Source organism: Ornithorhynchus anatinus, chromosome 5 (genome assembly GCF_004115215.2).
Source record: "Ornithorhynchus anatinus isolate Pmale09 chromosome 5, mOrnAna1.pri.v4, whole genome shotgun sequence".
Taxonomy (NCBI): Eukaryota; Metazoa; Chordata; class Mammalia; order Monotremata; family Ornithorhynchidae; genus Ornithorhynchus; species Ornithorhynchus anatinus.
In genome coordinates, this window is record NC_041732.1 from 96,923,084 (window position 1) to 96,941,421 (window position 18,338).

Genomic DNA, 18,338 nt, shown 5'->3' on the forward strand with positions numbered 1-18,338 from the left:
TTGTTCACCGTACCTAGAGACTCGGAAAGATCAGATGTTTGGATTATTTGATCCCACACCTCCAGTCCCCCAGGTTCTTGCACAAGAGGGTGAAGTATTTGTCGAGTGGTTTGAGTAGGGGTGGGAGCAAGGAGAAGAGAACAGAGAAAAGTGGAGATAATGGTGGTGTTATTAGTAAAAGGAGTGGTGAGATGCTAAGGAAAGTGGAATAACCTCATATCACATTTATGTTTCCCCTCACTGCTGTCCTCCATATTTCCCGCTTAATCCAACCTTATGAAACTCCCTCATCCCTCCTCACACCCTTAAAATTATCCTGATTTTCCTGGTCAATGTATAAGTCACACCCCAGGGGCATTATCCATAAATTGTGTAGTTAGCTAATTGTGTAGGTGTGAATGCATATTTTTGGGAAAATTAAATAAAATGTAAATTAAATGGTAATACATGTGCAGAACTATATTGTATGGGATTGGTGACTGCCTCCTTTTCATTCGTAGCATTAACTAATAAAATTGGATTGCTGAGAGTCTTGATGGTTACAGTGTCTCTCTATATGACTTCTGCCATGGAGAAACTCAACTAGATTATTCTTTTCAACATAATTAATGCATAATGAGTCTAAGATAAAGCACATGGTCATACTGTTTTCAAAGTAATATTTACTTTTTTAAAATAATATAAAAGAATGGGTCTTTTTGCCTATAGTCATATTGACCTAAAACTTTGTCACTGTACAGTATAAATTGTTGAATATCTCATTTATACTCTGCCTCTCCCTCTGGGCTAAAATGAATCATTCCAAGTGTCAGTGCAAAGTTATATTTGCAGGTATATAATTCTGAAGGGACTTCTTTTTTTTCTTTCTAGGAGCTGAAATCATTTTAGAATGTGGCATGTATAGTCCTCGCTGAGGAATGTGGGCTTTGCTGTGTTGGAAAATAATCTTCTCTTATCTGTAGCTTTTACTTCCAAAGTAAAAGTCAATAAAAAATATTGATCGTAGCAGTTGGAAACCAAGATAGGGGGAATAGTAACATCACTGCTCATCTCCGGTGTATTTTAGACTTTGACCTTCTTCTCCAAACATTAAATTCAAAGTCTACATCTGTAACTACTTAATGTTGAGAGCAGATTTGAGTTTTCTACAACATAATTTGCCACCTTCAGATAGCAATGCCAAATGAATCTGAATCAGAGTCGTTCTCATCTACAGTTTATGCTTAAATCTTCCCATTTTTACTTTAACATTTTTGTATTCAGTGTTTATAATATCATTCTACTAATTGTTTTTTTCAAATGTATACACCCACACAACAGCACTTCAGGGTGGTTATTTTCTTTTTCTCCTTCAGAGGAAGCTGAGACACCGCAGAGAGATTTAAGTTAAGCTTCAAGTTCTTGGTTAGTTCTCTGTAGTTTGTAGCCATACCAATCAATTGCATTTATTGAGAACTTAACGGTGTGCAGAGGCCTGTGTTATGCTGCTTCTGTATTGAGAAGCAGCGTGGCTCAGTGGAAAGAACCCGGGCTTGGGAGTCAGAGGTCATGGGTTTTAATCTCGGCTCCGCCGCTTGTCAGCTGTGTGACTTTGGGCAAGTCACGTAACTTCTCCGTGCCTCAGTTCCCTCATCTGTAAAATGGGGATTAAGACTCTGAGCCCCACGTGGGACAACCGATCACCTTGTATCACCCCCAGCGCTTAGAACAGTGCTTTGCACATAGTAAAAGTGCTCAACAAATGCCATCATTATTATTATTATGTATGCAGGAGAGGTGAGAGGTAGATACGACCCCTGCCCTCACAGATCTTACAATCGAGCAGAACTGTTTTGAATAAAATCTATAGACTTTTATTATTTCGAGTTTTGTAATACTTTATATTTATAGATTTTTAAATATTATGTTGATATTCTATTGTTCAAGACATAGAATCAAAGCAGGCTTTGCTACTGACTTTCCAGTTAAGTTACCGGACACATTGAGTGACCTCGATCAGACCATGAAATTTGTTTTGCTTCAGTTTTAATAATTATAATGATAATTATGGTATTTGTTAAGCGCTTCCTATGGGCCAAGCACTTTCCAAGGACTGAGGTAGATATACGGTAATCAAGTTGTCCCACTTGGGCCTCACACTTTTAATCCCCATTTTACAGATGAGGTAACTGAGGCACAGAAAAGTTAAGTGACTTGCCCAAGGACACACAGCAGACAAGTGGTGGAGGCAGGATTAGAACCCATATGCTCTGACTCCCAGGCCCATCCTCTTTCCACTAAAAGATTCTGCTTTTTTCCCTACTCCAAATGGGAAGGGCAAAATTTGGCCAGATAGGCACATAAATTATTTTATCAAAAAATACCTCCTATGTTTTTAAGAGTGACTCACTTTAATATACTTAAACCAGTGTTTGCCTATGTCTTATTATTCTATGGTTATTATGGGAAGAACATTTCCAAATTTTCTAATGGCCTTCTATCCAAGAAGGAAAATGAAAATATACATTATGGAAGAATATGCATACATAAAACTTTACCTGAATGAAGTAAGCTTGTTGTGGGCAGGGAATGTGTCTGTTTATTGTTGTATTGTATTCTCCCAAGTACACAGTACAGTGCCCTGCACACAGTAAGCACTCTATAAATATGATTGAATGAATGAATGAAGCAAAAATGATGAATATGTCCAGTCATTCAAAGAACACCATGATTCTGGACTCTATTGGAAAAGATAAAATTTCATAGTTCATTTGAGGACCTCTCAGTTGATGAGAGGAAATCTGCAGTCTCAAAGGAAACAATTTCCAGCAGAGCTGTTTCTTTAAAAGCACTGATTTTTGTAAAGGTTAGGTAGGTCAGAAGGCCTTTCTTTTCATTAACTTCAGTTTTCAGTGAGCTTGTCTTTTACTTGAGGGCAGTGAGATTTCAAATCTGTCAGGAGGATAACATTTTAGTCAAGATAAACATTCCCCAATATATCTGGCAACCTTAATCCATAAAATGAATACATTAGATGGAGTGGAAATAGAAATGTGTCACATTCTCTCTCTCTTCCTCTCTCCTCCCTTTTCTCCTTCCTTCTTTTCCTTCCCTGTCTCCTTCTACCTCTTTTCCTCTCTCACCTTGTCTCCCTCTCCCTTTCTCCTATCTCCCTCTCTCCCCATCTCCTTCCCTATTTCTTTCTCCCTCTCTCCCTCCTTTTTTCCCTCCCTCCTTATTTCCTTCTCCCTCCCTCCCCGTCGTCTTCCTGTCTCTTACTCTCTTTCCTTGTCTCTTTCTCATCCACTCCCCACACCTACCTGCAAACATTGATCTAAATACATCTTTGAACTCTTCCATGTAACACAGCAGATAGAGTATCTAAAACCATGAACCTCATATATTGCTGTTGGATATTTCGAATGAAGATCGAGTGTCTATAGGAAGTGCCATCTTTTTTATAATTTTAATTCTCTTTAGCATTTCCTGCATTCTTCTACTTTGTTTCCTGTCCGTTAACCAGGAAACTCTCAAAGACAATAGCAGTGTTAAAGAAGATGTCGATGTCTTTATTTATAACTTTGCTCTTCCCCACTCCCAGCCCCAAAGGACGTATTTACAGATCTGTTATTTAATTATTTGAATTGATGCCTGTCTGCTCCATTCTAGAGTGTGAGCTTGTTGTGGGCAGGGAATGTCACTGTTTATTGTTGTAAAATACTTTCCCAATCTCTTACTACAGTGCTCTGCACACAGTAAGTGTTCAATAAATACGATTGAATGAATGAATGAGGCTCACCTATTCATTTGTAGTTAAAAGAGGACATGGGGAAAATTAATTATCTTAATCCTTTTGGATATCTCTTTGAATTAAATTTCTGCCACAATTTTTAATCCTAATATTCAAAGTTAACTCCCCCAAAATGAAACCTACATGCTTCCTGTCTTACATTTTCATGGAAGAATTGCCTTTATATCATGTGGCTTGGCTGAAAATTTCCCACCATTAATAATTTCTTATTAGATATTTTGAATGAAGCTCCTTAGTAAAGTGACTCCAGATATCCCACGGTCAATCCGATGCATAATTCTGGGGGGAAAATATGATGGAATTTTAAAATATTTATGGCCTGGACCTTTAGTTTAAAAGGGAACACATAATTTAAGATCTTCATCCTTATCCCTAAAAGCCTTTGCTTATTTGTAGCTGAAACCATTTTTCCTTCACTGGGCCTCTTTCTTTTAAAGTGTCAGAACTATTTCCCTGCTGACCTCCAGGCCACTCACCACTAACTGTCCTTCATTCTTTTTTAAACATCCTTTTTTTGCATTGTGTCCCTCACTTCCCGTCACCTGCAGTTGTTTCTCACAAACTTTTCAAATCTGCTCTCCATCTGGTTCCTCTTCTCTCAGCTAAAATCTCTCTTGCTTTGTTTGTGCTACCCCCTGCTCTTTGAATATTTTCAGAGACTTATTTCTCTTTCATTCTTTCCCCCCCTAAATATTGACCTCTTTATGAAGCTCCTTAGTGAGAATTCTCTTGGGAACACTGGAGAAAAAATAAAGACATCTGAATGCTTCAGTAATTAAATTACCTTTCTCACAATTGTATGAAGAAAAAAAAATCAGAATTATTTCTTCTATGTTGAAAGTCCCCAGGGTGGCCACTGCCTTCATTAATAATAATAATAATGATGATATTTGTTAAGCACTCACTATGTGTCAGGCACTGTACTAAGCGCTTTGGTGGATACAAGCAAATCGGGTTGGACACAGTCCATATCCCATGTGGGGCTCACAGTCTCGATCCCCATTTTACAGATGAGCTACCTGAGGCACAGAGACATGGGTGACTTGCCCAAGGTCACACAGCAGACGACTAGTGGAGTCAGGATTAGAATCCATGATCCTCTGACTCCCAGACCAATACTCTAGCCACCATACCACAACAGAATCATTACCGCCTCCAAATGAAAAATAAGGTGAATGGCAGGCTGCCTTGGTTCCACAAACCACCTCTAATCGTGGGATTTTCCTCTCCAAATGTCTGCTTTCTCTTGACACCCAGTTGTCTGCAACTGCCTTCAACTTCCAACTGAGGAGAGTTGTAAGGAAGCTGGGCAGACAGAGCACTGGTTAGGGCACTGGCTTGTTGTTCTCTGACTTGGTCCTATCATCCACCATGTTCTGCTTCGGTCTTCTTTGAGCAACAGATTTAACATTGTCCCTTCATCCTCAGAATGATCCTGATGGAAAGACATGGGCCACACCATTGGGAACCCTCAATCCATAAGGAAATGGTTAAACCTATAGAAAATCAATTATTTTAAGACACTTATTGAAACAATATTTTACTTTCAGTCCTGGGGGCAAAATGGAACTGGGATTTTTGTAGTGGGGCGGAGAGAGGACTGGGAGGAAACAGTTCAAAAAGCTACCAAGCCAGAGAAAGCCACCATTTGGGAGCTTTTCAATCCTGACTGGAGACTCTCAGGTCTTTTTTAGATTGTAAGCCCCCTGAGGGACAGGTATCATACCTAATTCCCACCTATATTTTATTTTCTCACATTTGGTGTATGCCTGCACACTGTAGGCACTTAATAAATACTATTACTACTACTATATGTCCCTAACCTTTTCCTTTGCGAACAGTAAGTGCTCAATAAATGCAATTGCCTGATTGACTGACTACTCTCAATAGTGTTTCTGAACTATTTATGGGCAGGGGTCCTGTCTACCAACTCTATTTTACTGTACTCTTCCAAGCATTTAGTACAGTGCTCTGCCCACAGCAAACATTAAATAAATACTGTTGATTGATAGATTCTTAGAGGTCTGGGGAGAGTGAGGCTGGGTTTCTCAGTGGTGGAAGCAATCCCTTTTGTTGTCCCCTTGTAGCTGGCACCTGCGGTTTAAAAACTGACAACTATAAGATGATATTGAAGTCCATTAACTTATATGTGCCCAGGTGTGTCTCTTGCCTACAGTGTCAGAGACATCCTGGTACTCTTTATCTCTACCTCTAGATTGTAAGTTCTTTGTGGGCAGGGAATGTGTCTGTTATATTGTTATATTGCCAGTCAGTCAGCTAATCATATTTTTGAATGCTTACTGTGTGCACAGTACTGAATTAAGCTCTGCACACAGTGAGCACTCAGTAATAATAATGGTATTTAAGCGCTTACAAGTGCCAAGCACTGTTCTAAGCGCTGGGGTAGATCCAAGTTAATCAGGTTGTCGATATGGGGCTTACGGTCTTAATCCCCATTTTACAGATGAGGTAACTGAGACACAGAGAAGTTAAGTGACTTGCCCAACAGCACAGAGCTGACAAGTGGCAGAGGCAGAATTAGAACCCATGACCTCTGACTCCCAAGCCCATGCTCTTTCCACTAAGCCATGCTGCTTCTCTAATGAATATGATTGACTGACTACTTAGCAAGGGTTTTAGAGCTGCAAGCTGACATTGGTAACCCTGGCTCACATCCTGTTCTGAAAGGAAGATTAAGATAAGCTGCCTAGAAGACATAAATGATTTCTTCTTCCATTGAAGCCAGTGACTCTCAAATGATTGTGAATAATTATGGAACTTAAGTATTTACTGTGTATCAAACCCAGTTCTAAGAGCTGGGGTAGATACAAATTTATCAGATTGGACCCAGTTCCTGTCCCAGATGGGGCTCACAGTCTAAGTGTAAGGGAGAATAAGTATTGAATCCCCTTTTTACAGATGAGGAAATTGAATCTGAGAGAAGTTAAAGGACTTGCCCAAGGTCACACAGCAGCAAAGTGGCAGAGATGGAATTACAACTCAGGTCCTTTGACTTGTAAGCCCATACTCTTTCCATTAGTCTACCCTGCTTCTCTTGTACTGCCCAGTTACTTCTAAACCTTATGACACTTGTTGATTCACTGCTGGTATGTACCACACTTAAACACAAAACAGGCCTTTAAGGCTGGGCCTGCCTCCTTTTCATTCCACTTTTGCTTAAGTGAGATGGAACAGCTGCTTTCTTCTAGGCATCCCTCATGCCCCCCCCACCCCTCCCCCACCCACCAGACCAAGGTGATAGAATTTGCCAGGTTTCTGCCTAATAGAAACCATGTTCACCCCGTTCTCTTGTATTGCCAGGGTTGCGTTCTTGCTGATTCCTGCCCTTAAGGAAAACCCGTGCTTTAACACTCATCTCGTGATTGAGGCTGCGCCCACTATGCAACTGCTCTTTCTATCACCAATTCACTCTGTATCTGAGCATGCAATGTTCCCTGCATTTAATACAAAATATGTAGTGAAAACACATATACTGATAGAACTGAGGTCTTGAAATGTACTATCCTTCAAAGGAAAGTGAGCCTAGAAGTGATTCTAGTTTGTGTGTTGGATGTTTCCACAGTTCACTTTAATATGATTTCACCTCAATTGTGATCCATTTCTTTCTGCTTTTTTGAGTTAATCAATTTTATTGAGCACTTGCAGCATGCAGGACACTCTACTAACCACTTGGAAGAGGACAGTATAACAGATTGGTAGATATATTCTCCGCTCACAAGACGCTTATAGTCTAGACATGGTGAACAAGAGGGCACTAGAAGTGGGAATTTTGCAGAGGGCTATAGTAGCAGATCAGTGAGGTGAGGTAGGAGGGGAACAGCTGATTGAGTGCTTTAAAGCCAGTGATAAGGACTTCCTGTTTGATGTGGAGGTGGATGGGTAGGTTCTTCAGGAGAGGACAGATGTGGACTGAATGTTTTTTAGAATAATGATCTGGCAGCAGAGTGAAGTACTAGACTAGAGTGAGGAGAGGTAGGGTAGGTGAGTTCAGCGAGGAGCCTGATGCTATTGTCAAAATGTAATAATAATAATGTTGGTATTTGTTAAGCGCTTACTATGTGCCGAGCACTGTTCTAAGCGCTGGGGTAGACATAGGGGAATCAGGTTGTCCCACGTGGGGCTCACAGTCTTAATCCCCATTTTACAGATGAGGGAACTGAGGCACGGAGAAGTTAAGTGACTTGCCCACAGTCACACAGCCGACAAGTGGCAGAGCTGGGATTCGAACTCATGAGCCCTGACTCCAAAGCCCGTGCTCTTTCCACTGAGCCAAATGGAATATGATTAGTGCTTGGATCAGCATAGGAGCAGTTTGGATGGAGAGGATTGGGTGTTGTAATGATGTTGTAATGGTAGAAGAAACAGTAAGCTCACTGTGGTCAGGGAATTTGTTTATTGTATTGTACTTTTCCAAGGGTTTAGTTCAGTGCTCTGCACATTAGTAAGCGCTCAGTAAATTCAATTGAATGATTGAATGAATGAATAAATTGAATATGTGGGTTGAGTGAGAGAGATGAGTCAAGGATAATACCAAGGTTACAGGCTTTTGAGATAGAGAGGGTTGTGGCACTTCCTACAGTGATGGAAAAGACAAGGGAGAAAGGATTTTGTTGGGAAGATGTTTTAGACATGTTTGAGGTGTCAGCTGTAGAGATGTCCTGAAGACAGAAGGAAATGTGAGTCTGCAGAGAAGGAGAGAGGTCAGAGCTGGAGAGGTAGATTTGGGATTCTTCCTTATAGAGATGGTAATAGAAGCCATGGGGGCAAATGAATTTTCCAAGGGAGAGGATGTAGATAGAGAATAGAGGGGACCCAGTACTGTGCCTTGAAGGACTCCCACTGTTTGAAGGTGGAAAGCAGAGGAGGAGCCCGTGAAAAAACCCAAGGAAGAGCAGTCAGAGAGATGGGAGACCCAGTAAAGGACAGGGTTGGTGAAGCAAAAATTGGATAAAGTTTCAAGGAGAAGGGAATGATCCACAGTAACTAAGGTAGCTGAGAGGTAGAGGAGACTGGGAACATGTCAGCAACATTGTTATGTTGTACTCTCCCCAGTGCTTAGTTCAGTGTTCTCCACATAGTATTCACTCAATAAATACTATTTATGATGATGATGATACTGATGGAGTACAGGCCATCGTGTTTGGCAAGAAGAATGTCCTCAAGGCTCAGTTCTGCTCCTCCTCCAGTTCTCCATCTGTATCTACTCCTTTGGAGAACTCATTGTCTCCCATGCCTTCAACTACCGTCTCTTTACTGATGATACCCAAATCTACTTCTCCAGTCCTGATCTTTCTCCTTTTCTACAGTCCTGCCTTTCATCCTGCCTTCAGGGCATCTCAACCTAGATGTCCTGCCAACACCTCAAATATAAAATTTCCAAGACAGAAAATTCTTGATTTTCCCATTACTGAAGATAGCACATCTCTCCTTCCTGTTTCACAAGCCCATAACCTTGGCTTTATTCTTGACCTACCCTTCTAATACCCACCTATACAGTCTGCCACCAATTCCTGTTGGTTCAACCTATCACTAAAATCCAGCCTTTTCTCTCAAACCAAACTTCTACCATGTTAATCCAAACACTTGTCCTATTACACTTTGATTATTGCATCAGCCTCTTTGCTGACCTCCCTGCCTCCTGTTTCTTCCCACTCCAGTCCATACTTTACTCAGCTGCCCAGAGCATTTCTCCACAAAACTGTCCAGTCATGTTTCCCCACGCCTCAAGAACCTCCAATGGTTGGCCATCCACTTCCACATCAAACTGAAACTATGTATCACAGGATTTAAAGCACTCAATCGCCTTGCCCACTTCTATATTACCTCCCTGATTTCCTACTTCAACCCAGCCTGCACACTTTGTTCCTTTAATGCTGTCCTAGTCAATGAAACTTGATCTCATCTATCTGGGTGACAACGCCTTGCCCACGTCCTGCCTCTTCATATCGACAGAAGATCAATCTCCCCACCTTCAAAACCTTATTATAAGCAAATCTCCTTCAAGAGGTCTTTCCCCATTAAGGCTTCATTCCCCTCTTCCACACCCTTCTGCATCATCCTTGCACTTGGATTTCTTCCCTTTATTCACCCTACTCTTAGGACCACAGGACTTAGGTACATATCTGTAATTTATTTATTATATTAATGTCTGCCCACCTTGGCCTCAGACCGTAAGTTCATAGCAGACAGGGAACGTGCTTGCCAATTCTGTTATATTGTATTCCTCACAACACTTACTACAGTGCTCTGCACACAGTAAGTGCTCAATAAATATGAATGAATGATTGATTGATTAATTGGTACCTTTAGACAGGGCAATTTCTGTGGAGTGAGGGGGTGCAAACTAGATTGTAGAAGATCAAGGAGAGAATTGGAGGAGAGGAATTGGAGGCTGTCGGGGGAGACAACTATTTCAAGGAGTTTGGAGAGGAATGATAGGAGGAAGATGGGGAGACAACTGGAGGGAGCCTTGGGGTCAAGGGAGGGTTCTTTTAGGTTGGGTGATAAATGAGCATGTTTGAAAGGGAGGAAGAAGCCATTAGAAAGTGAACAGTTGAAGATGGTGGTCAGAAAGAAGTGAGGGAGTAAATGTTTTTATAAGTACTACTACAGATTTAGAATAGGTCCAGTACAGCTGCTTGCCCTCTATAGAAATGATACTGGGTTCTTCAAAGTTTGCAGAAAAATGCTTTACCTTCGTCTTCCATTTTTACTAGCACAGTGCTGTTTTCTTTTAAGTGTGGTTCCTAAGTATCTCACTGATTCTTCTGATCACCTTTTCAGGCTTACAAATTTTGTGCTGTCACATCCAGAATTACTCATTTGACCCCCAAAATATAGGGAAGGCAGTGGGTGGCAGGAAAGGAGGAATGTTGAACTTAGGTCATGTTCAGTAGAAGAGCCTTGAGTCTTCTGGAAACACTGCCTCCAAAACAGACCAAGTTTCATTTTGCCAAATTCCCTTACAGTGAAATTTAAGATCTCTCTTTTCCATATATACTACATTGTTAAATGTTCTGTTCCTATAAAACAAGTTAGGGTATTTCATGTTTAATAAATCTTTCCTCCTGTGAACTGAACAGTACTCTAGAAACCCATTCATTCAGTATCCTGGACAAACACAAAGGATCTTTTTTATTTGTTAATAGAGTTAAACACTAGCCTTTTCTGAAGAAGCAGCATGACCTAGTAGAAATAACACTGGCCTGGGAGTCAGAGGATGTGGGTTCTAATCACAGGCTTTGTCACGTTTCTGCTGTGTGACTTGGGCAAGTGACTTCACTTCTCTGTGCCTCAGTTACTCCAACTGTAAAATGAAGATTAAGGTAGTGAGCCCCATGTGGGTCTGGGACTGTGTCAGACCTTGTATCTACTCCAGTGCTTAGAACAGTGCTTGGAACATAGTAAGAGCTCAACAAATACCACAATTATTATATGTAAACTTATCTCGCCTGACTTTTTTCAAGGCTAATAAATAACAGTAGAGTTAAGCTTCTATTTTCTCTTGCCAGTCGAATGACCTTTAACTGTCTCCTTAGGTCCCCTTTTCCTCCCCCTCCCCCATCTCTCACCCCCAATGATCTGGCCACCTATTTCCTCACAAAAATCAACACAATCAGGTCTGAGCCCCCCAAAGTCACCCCTCCGTCTCTCCCCTCCCCCCCACCAACCCTCTCCCCTACTTTCCCATCCTTCCCTGCAGTATCCTCAGAGGAGATCTCCTCCCTCCTCGCAAGTGCCACGCCCTCCATCTGCGCCTCGGACCCCATTCCCTCTCACCTTATTAAAACCATCGCCCCTGCCTTCCTACCTTCCTTAACTTCTATTTTTAACCACTCAATCTCCAATGGCTCCTTCCCCGCTGCCTTCAAACATGCCCACGTCTCCCCCATCCTAAAAAAACCCGCTCTTGACCCCACTTCCCCCTCCAGTTATCGCCCTATCTCCCTACTACCCTTCCTTTCCAAAATCCTAGAATGAGTCATCTACAATCGATGCTTAGAATTCCTTAACTCCCATTCTCTCCTAGACCCCCTCCGATCTGGCTTCTGTCCCCTCCACTCTACCGAGACTGCTCTCTCTAAGGTCACCCGTGACCTCCTTCTTGCCAAATCTAATGGCTCCTACTCCATTCTAATCCTCCTTGACCTCTCTGCTGCCTTTGACACTGTCGACCATCCCCTCCTCCTCCATACCTTATCTCACCTTGGCTTCACGGACTCCGTCCTCTCCTGGTTCTCCTCTTACCTCTCTGGCCAGTCATTCTCGGTCTCCTTCGCTGGAGCCTCTTCCCCCTCCCATTCTTTAACTGTTGGAGTTCCTCAAGGGTCAGTTCTTGGCCCTCTTCTGTTCTCCATTTACGCTCACTCACTCGGTGAACTCATTCGCTCTCACGGCTTTGACTACCATCTCTACGCAGATGACACGCAGATCTACATCTCCGCCCCTGTCCTCTCCCCCTCCCTTCAGGCTCGCATCTCCTCCTGCCTCCAGGATGTCTCCACCTGGATGTCGGCCCGCCACCTAAAACTCAACATGAGCAAGACTGAGCTCCTCATCTTCCCTCCCAAACCCGGTCCTCTCCCAGACTTCTCTATCACCGTGGATGGCACGACCGTCCTTCCCGTCTCTCAGGCCCGCAATCTCAGTGTCATCCTTGACTCGTCCCTCTCGTTCACCCCACACATCCTATCCGTTACCGAGACCTGCCGGTTTCACCTCTACAATATCGCCAAGATCTGCCCTTTCCTTTCCACCCAAATGGCTACCTTACTATTACGGGCTCTCGTTATATCCCGGCTAGACTACTGTGTCAGCCTTCTCTCTGACCTCCCTTCCTCCTCTCTCGCCCCGCTCCAGTTTATTCTTCACTCCACTGCCCGGCTCATCTTCCTGCAGAAACGATCTGGGCATGTCACTCCCCTTCTTAAACAACTCCAGTGGTTGCCTATCGACCTCCGCTCGAAACAAAAACTCCTCACTCTAGGCTTCGAGGCTCTCCATCACCTTGCCCCTTCCTACCTCTCCTCCCTTCTCTCTTTCTACCACCCACCCCGCACGCTCCGCTCCTCTGCCGCCCACCTCCTCACTGTCCCTCGGTCTCGCCTATCCCGCCGTCGACCCCTGGGCCACGTCCTCCTGCGGTCCTGGAACTCCCTCCCTCACCTCCGCCAAACTGATTCTCTTCCCCTCTTCAAAACCCTACTTAAAACTCACCTCCTCCAAGAGGCCTTCCCAGACTGAGCTCCCTTCTCCCTCTACTCCCTCTACCACCCCCCCTTCACCTCTTCGCAGCTTCCCTCCCTCTTTTCCCCCCATTTCCCTCTGCTCCTCCCCCTCTCCCTTCCCATCCCCACAGCTCCGTACTCGTCCGCTCAACTGTATATATTTTCATCACCCTATTTATTTTGTTAATGAATTGTACATCGCCTTGATTCTATTTAGTTGCCATTGTTTTTACGAGATGTTCTTCCCCTCGATTCTATTTATTGCCATTGTTCTTGTCTGTCCCTCTTCCCCGATTAGACTGTAAGCCCGTCAAACGGCAGGGACTGTCTCTATCTGTTGCTGACCTGTTCATCCCAAGCGCTTAGTACAGTGCTCTGCACATAGTAAGCGCTCAATAAATACTATTGAATGAATGAATGAATGACCTAGAGTGGTAATTTGCTAAATACTTTTCTACTTGCCTGAGAGGTTTAATAAATCTAAGAACATCTAGAGAGCAGTTGACACTTGGCAGGAATCTGGATCAGGTACAATAGCATTAATTTAAATTGTGAATATTAAAAATAATAATTGTGGTATTCATTAGGCACTAACTATATGCCATGACAGAAGTTCAGAATGTAGGGATTGCAAAAATCTCTGTTGCACCATTCTAAAGTGTCAAATACACCATTTCATTTTTTTTAAGGTATTTGTTAAGCACTCACTATTAGCCAGGTATTGTACTAAGTGCTAGCATAGATACAAAGTTGTCATGTTGGACAGAGCCGCTGACCTGCTTGGGGCTCACAGTCTTGATTTCCATTTTACAGATGAGGTACCTGAGGCACAGAGAAGTGAAGTAATTGCTCCAGTGTCACACAACAGACAAGTGGTGGAGCTGCGATTAGAACCCTGGTCCTTCTGACTCCCAGACCATGCTATCTTCACTAGACCACATTCCTTCCCTTACTCAGTGTCGTTGTATAATTTAGTTACTAGCTTGAAAGGACCCTGGCCCTGGGGGTTAGATAAGTACAGCATGGCTTAGTGGAAAGAGCCTTGGCTTGGGAGTCAGAGGTTGTGGGTTCTAATCCCAGCTCTGACTGATTTTGGGCAAGTCACTTCACTTCTCTGTGCCTCAATTACCTCATCTGAAAATGGGGATTAAGACTTTGAGCCCCACATGGGGCAACCTGATTACCTTGTATCTACCCCACCACTTAGAACAGTGCTTGGCACATAGTAAGCACTTAGAAATACCAGTATCATTATGATAAGGTTTAGGGAACCCTTAAATGAACAGTTTTTAGGCTTTCTGTACCTCATCTATCATCTTGTATTTTTAATTCATTCAGATGGTACAATAGCTACTTAATGTCTTTGGACAATGATGAATTTAAAATAAAAATCAACCTCCGTGTTAAATGTGTAAAACTTCTGTGTTTAAAATATTTTTGTCTTAATAAGAGAAAATTGAAGAAACTTATGCAATAGCCTCAACTTACTGGGACAATCCTGCACATCTTTAAAATGTAAAGCTAAAAGAGTGAAGTTGTACAACTCTTTCCCTCCAGCGTTTTTTTTTTTGGGGGGGAAGTTGTCTAGACACTTTATAATCATTCTATGTTAACAGTAGCATCCAAAACTGACAATATAGCTTAATGACAAAATGAGAGAGCTTTTGGTTACATCTGGAACAGAATAAACATTTGCCCTTTTTAAATGCTAGCCATTTCTATAATTAATTTGTGTAATCCCAATAGTCTCTTTATAGTGACTTTCTTTCAAGGCATTGAGGGCATTTTGTGCAGATTATTCTCCTTGTCCCCAGTGCATTGCTGTAAGGTGAGCAGGCAGATGTCATCACTGTTTTATAGAGAGGGAAGAATTCAAAGAATTTGATATAAAGAGACACACTGGAATTCAACTTGCTCTCTGACATGGCATAGTGAGAAGGAGCATGGCAGAGTGAATAGAGCAAGGGCCTGGGATTCAGAAGTTCATGGGTTCTATTCCCGGCTACACCACATCTTCTAAGTGGCCTTGGGCAAATCATTTAAGTTAATTCATCTGTAATATGGGGATGGAGACAGTGAACCCTATGTGGTACAGGGACAGAGTCGAACTCAATTTGCTTTAATACACTCCAGCACTTAGTACAGTGCCAGGCACATAGAAAGTGCTTAACAAATACCATAATTATTCTCATTATTATTATCATTATGTTTCTGCCATACTATCTTCCCTATTTTCTAATTTTCTTTTCAACTATTCTATCATTTAAAGCTAGAGTGTTACATTGGAGGATAACATATCCAGAGAAGCAGCGTGGTGTAGTGAATAGAGCATAGGAGGTCATCTTGGCTCCACCACTTATCTGCTATGTGACCTTGGGCAAGTCACTTCACTTCTCTGTACCTCAGTTACCTCATCTGTAAAATGGGGATTGAGACTGTGAGCTCCACATGGGACAGGGACTGTGTCCCTCCTAATTTGCTTCTATTCACCCCAGCACTTAGCACAGTGCTTGGCACATAGTAAGCCCTTAACAAATATTAGTATTGTTATTATTATTATTATGCTTCTGCCATACTACCTTCCCTATTTTCTGGGGGTGATCTTGAGCAAGTCACTTTACTTCTCTGGACCTCAGTTACTTTATCTGTAAAATGGTAGTTGAAACTGTGAGCCCCATTTGGGACAGGGACTGTGTCTAACCCGATTTGCTTGTATCCATCACAGTGTTTAGTAGAGTGCCTGGCACATAGAAAGCCCTTAAAAATATCATTATTATTATTATTTTATTATTTTCTTGTCAGCATTTCTATAATTTAAAATTAGAGGGTTACCAAGGAGAATAACATATTAGAGTGCTAGAGCAAAATTACCTGGACTGTGCCCAAGGTCCTTACTTACTGCTGCTGCTGCTTCATTCCCAGGCTGGTCATCTCCCCAGGGGTTGATTCTGCTTCTCTTCTCTCTCCTCTCCTCTCCTGATGACTCTAAGTTCCCAGGGTTATACCCTCCTGCCTCCCTCCTCCCCGCTGCTCTTCCTCTTCCCTGCTGCTGCTCTTCCTTCTCTCTTCCCTCCTCCTTTTCCTTCCCCATTGATCTTGCTCCTGCTGTGCGTTTATTTGCGCTCCTTCTGGAGGACCAATCGGAGACATCTTCATTCATATATTAGAGAGTGAACAGCTTTCGTGCTATGTATGTGTTCAATAAATCAGGTTTTAACACAGCATTTCAGATGGAGAATGTTGTGTGTGTCTTTTCCAGTTCCAAACACGCGGCTTCTCCGTGCCTCTGCTATACGTGGCTTTCATTGCATAGTCATCCCACTTTCTCTGCCAGGGCTTGTGGTTGTTAGGGATCTCTTCTGGATTGTGGAATGTCCTCTAAGTAAGATTATTGTGGGCAAGAAACATATCAACCAACCCTGCTGTACTGAACTCTCCCAAAGGCTTAGGAAAGCACTGTGTACAGAGTAAGTGCTCAATAAATAACATTGATTGATTATGGAAGTCAGCCAAAACTGCTTGAAGAGTTGACTTCAACACTTCTTTTTATCACCTGAGTGGTGATCACCTTTTTGAGTGTTTGCCAATCAGTAGTTGTCTGTAACCTATTGATCTTGGCAATCAACCATCTGGTATGTTACTGAATGTCTGAGGAAACAAAACACGCTTTTGTAGGTACTTGGGACTGTGTATAATTGCATCTGGGCATTTTATTCCAGACTTTAGAACAGTGCTTTATCCACATTAAGTCCTCAGTAAATACTATTAAACTACTAGTACTTCAGTGCTAAAGCACTTTGGTGTTGGAATTGGGTAGGTCACTTAAATGCATAAGTACCATGTGAAAAACTGGTTCAGTGCAGGCAGTTCATTGTGAGTGTCTTAGAGGTCCAGAGCAATAAACTGATGGTGTGGTACATTTTGACACTGATTGAACTGTACACACTTAATTTGTTCCTTTAATTCCAAAGCTGCTATTTAAGTGGACTGAAGTCTTTTCCAGCCTTCACAGATCTCTTGCCTCATCCATTAAAACATCCAGAGACAGCCTGCTGCTGAGGTAGCAGAAGTTCTCTTCATATTCGAGCTACTAGTGTCAAAGAGAAGTGGGTCAGTGGTTTGCTGCATACGGGTGGATAATTGGAGAGGACACTGTTTCGTTAATGGCAGTGGAAACACCAAAGGTTTCTGTGACAGAATGTCCATCTGTGAGTGAGCAGGCAGTCAAAGGGGCAGATTCAGTATATGGGAGATTATGTGCAAAGAGACAGAGAAGTAAAGTGGTGTAGTAGATAGAACACGGGTTTGGGAGTCAGAAGGACCTGGGTTCTAATGCTGGCATCACCACGTATCTGGTGTGTGTGTGTGCAACTTTGGGCAAGTCACTTAACTCTCTGGGCCTCAGCTATCACATCAGTAAAATGGGGATCAAGAGTATGAGCCTCATGTGGGATGGGGACTGTGTCCAATCTGATGATCTTGTAACTGCCCCAGTGTCTAGAATGGTGCTTGGCACATAGTAAAGCCCTTAACAAATACCATTATTAACAACCTTGCCCTGTGTCCATAGTCACTGCAATTTGAAAATGCAATGACCATTCATTCAATCATTCATTCAATAGTATTTATTGAGCGCTTACTATGTGCAGAGCACTGTACTAAGCACTTGGAATGTACAGTTCGGCAACAGATAGAGACAATCCATGCCCACTGACGGGCTTACAGTCTAATCGGGGGAGACAGACAAAAACAGTAGCAATAAATAGAATCAAGGGGATGTACATCTCATTAACAAAATAAATAGGGTAATAAAAATATATACAAATGAGTGGATGAGCACAGTGCTGAGGGGAGGGGAAGGGAGGGGGGAGGAGCAGAGGGAAAAGTGGGGGAAAGGGGGCTTAGCTGAGGGGAGGTGAAGGGAGGGTCAGAGAAGCAGCAGAGGGAGCAGAGGGAAGAGGGGAAGCTCAGTCTGGGAAGGCCTCTTGGAGGAGGTGAGCTCTCAGGGCTTTGAAGAGGGGAAGAGAGTTAGTTTGGCAGAGGTGAGGAGGGAGGGCATTCCAGGACAGCAGGAGGACGTGGCCCAGGGGTCGATGGCGGGATAGGTGGGAACGGGGGACGGTGAGGAGATGGGCGCCAGAGGAGCGGAGCCTAAGGGGTGGGCAGTGGAAAGAGAGAAGGGAGGAGAGGTAGGAGGGGGCAAGGTGATGGAGACCCTTGAAGCCTAGAGTGAGAAGTTTTTGTTTCGTGCGGAGGTCGATAGGCAACCACTGGATGTTTTTAAGAAGGGGAGTGACATG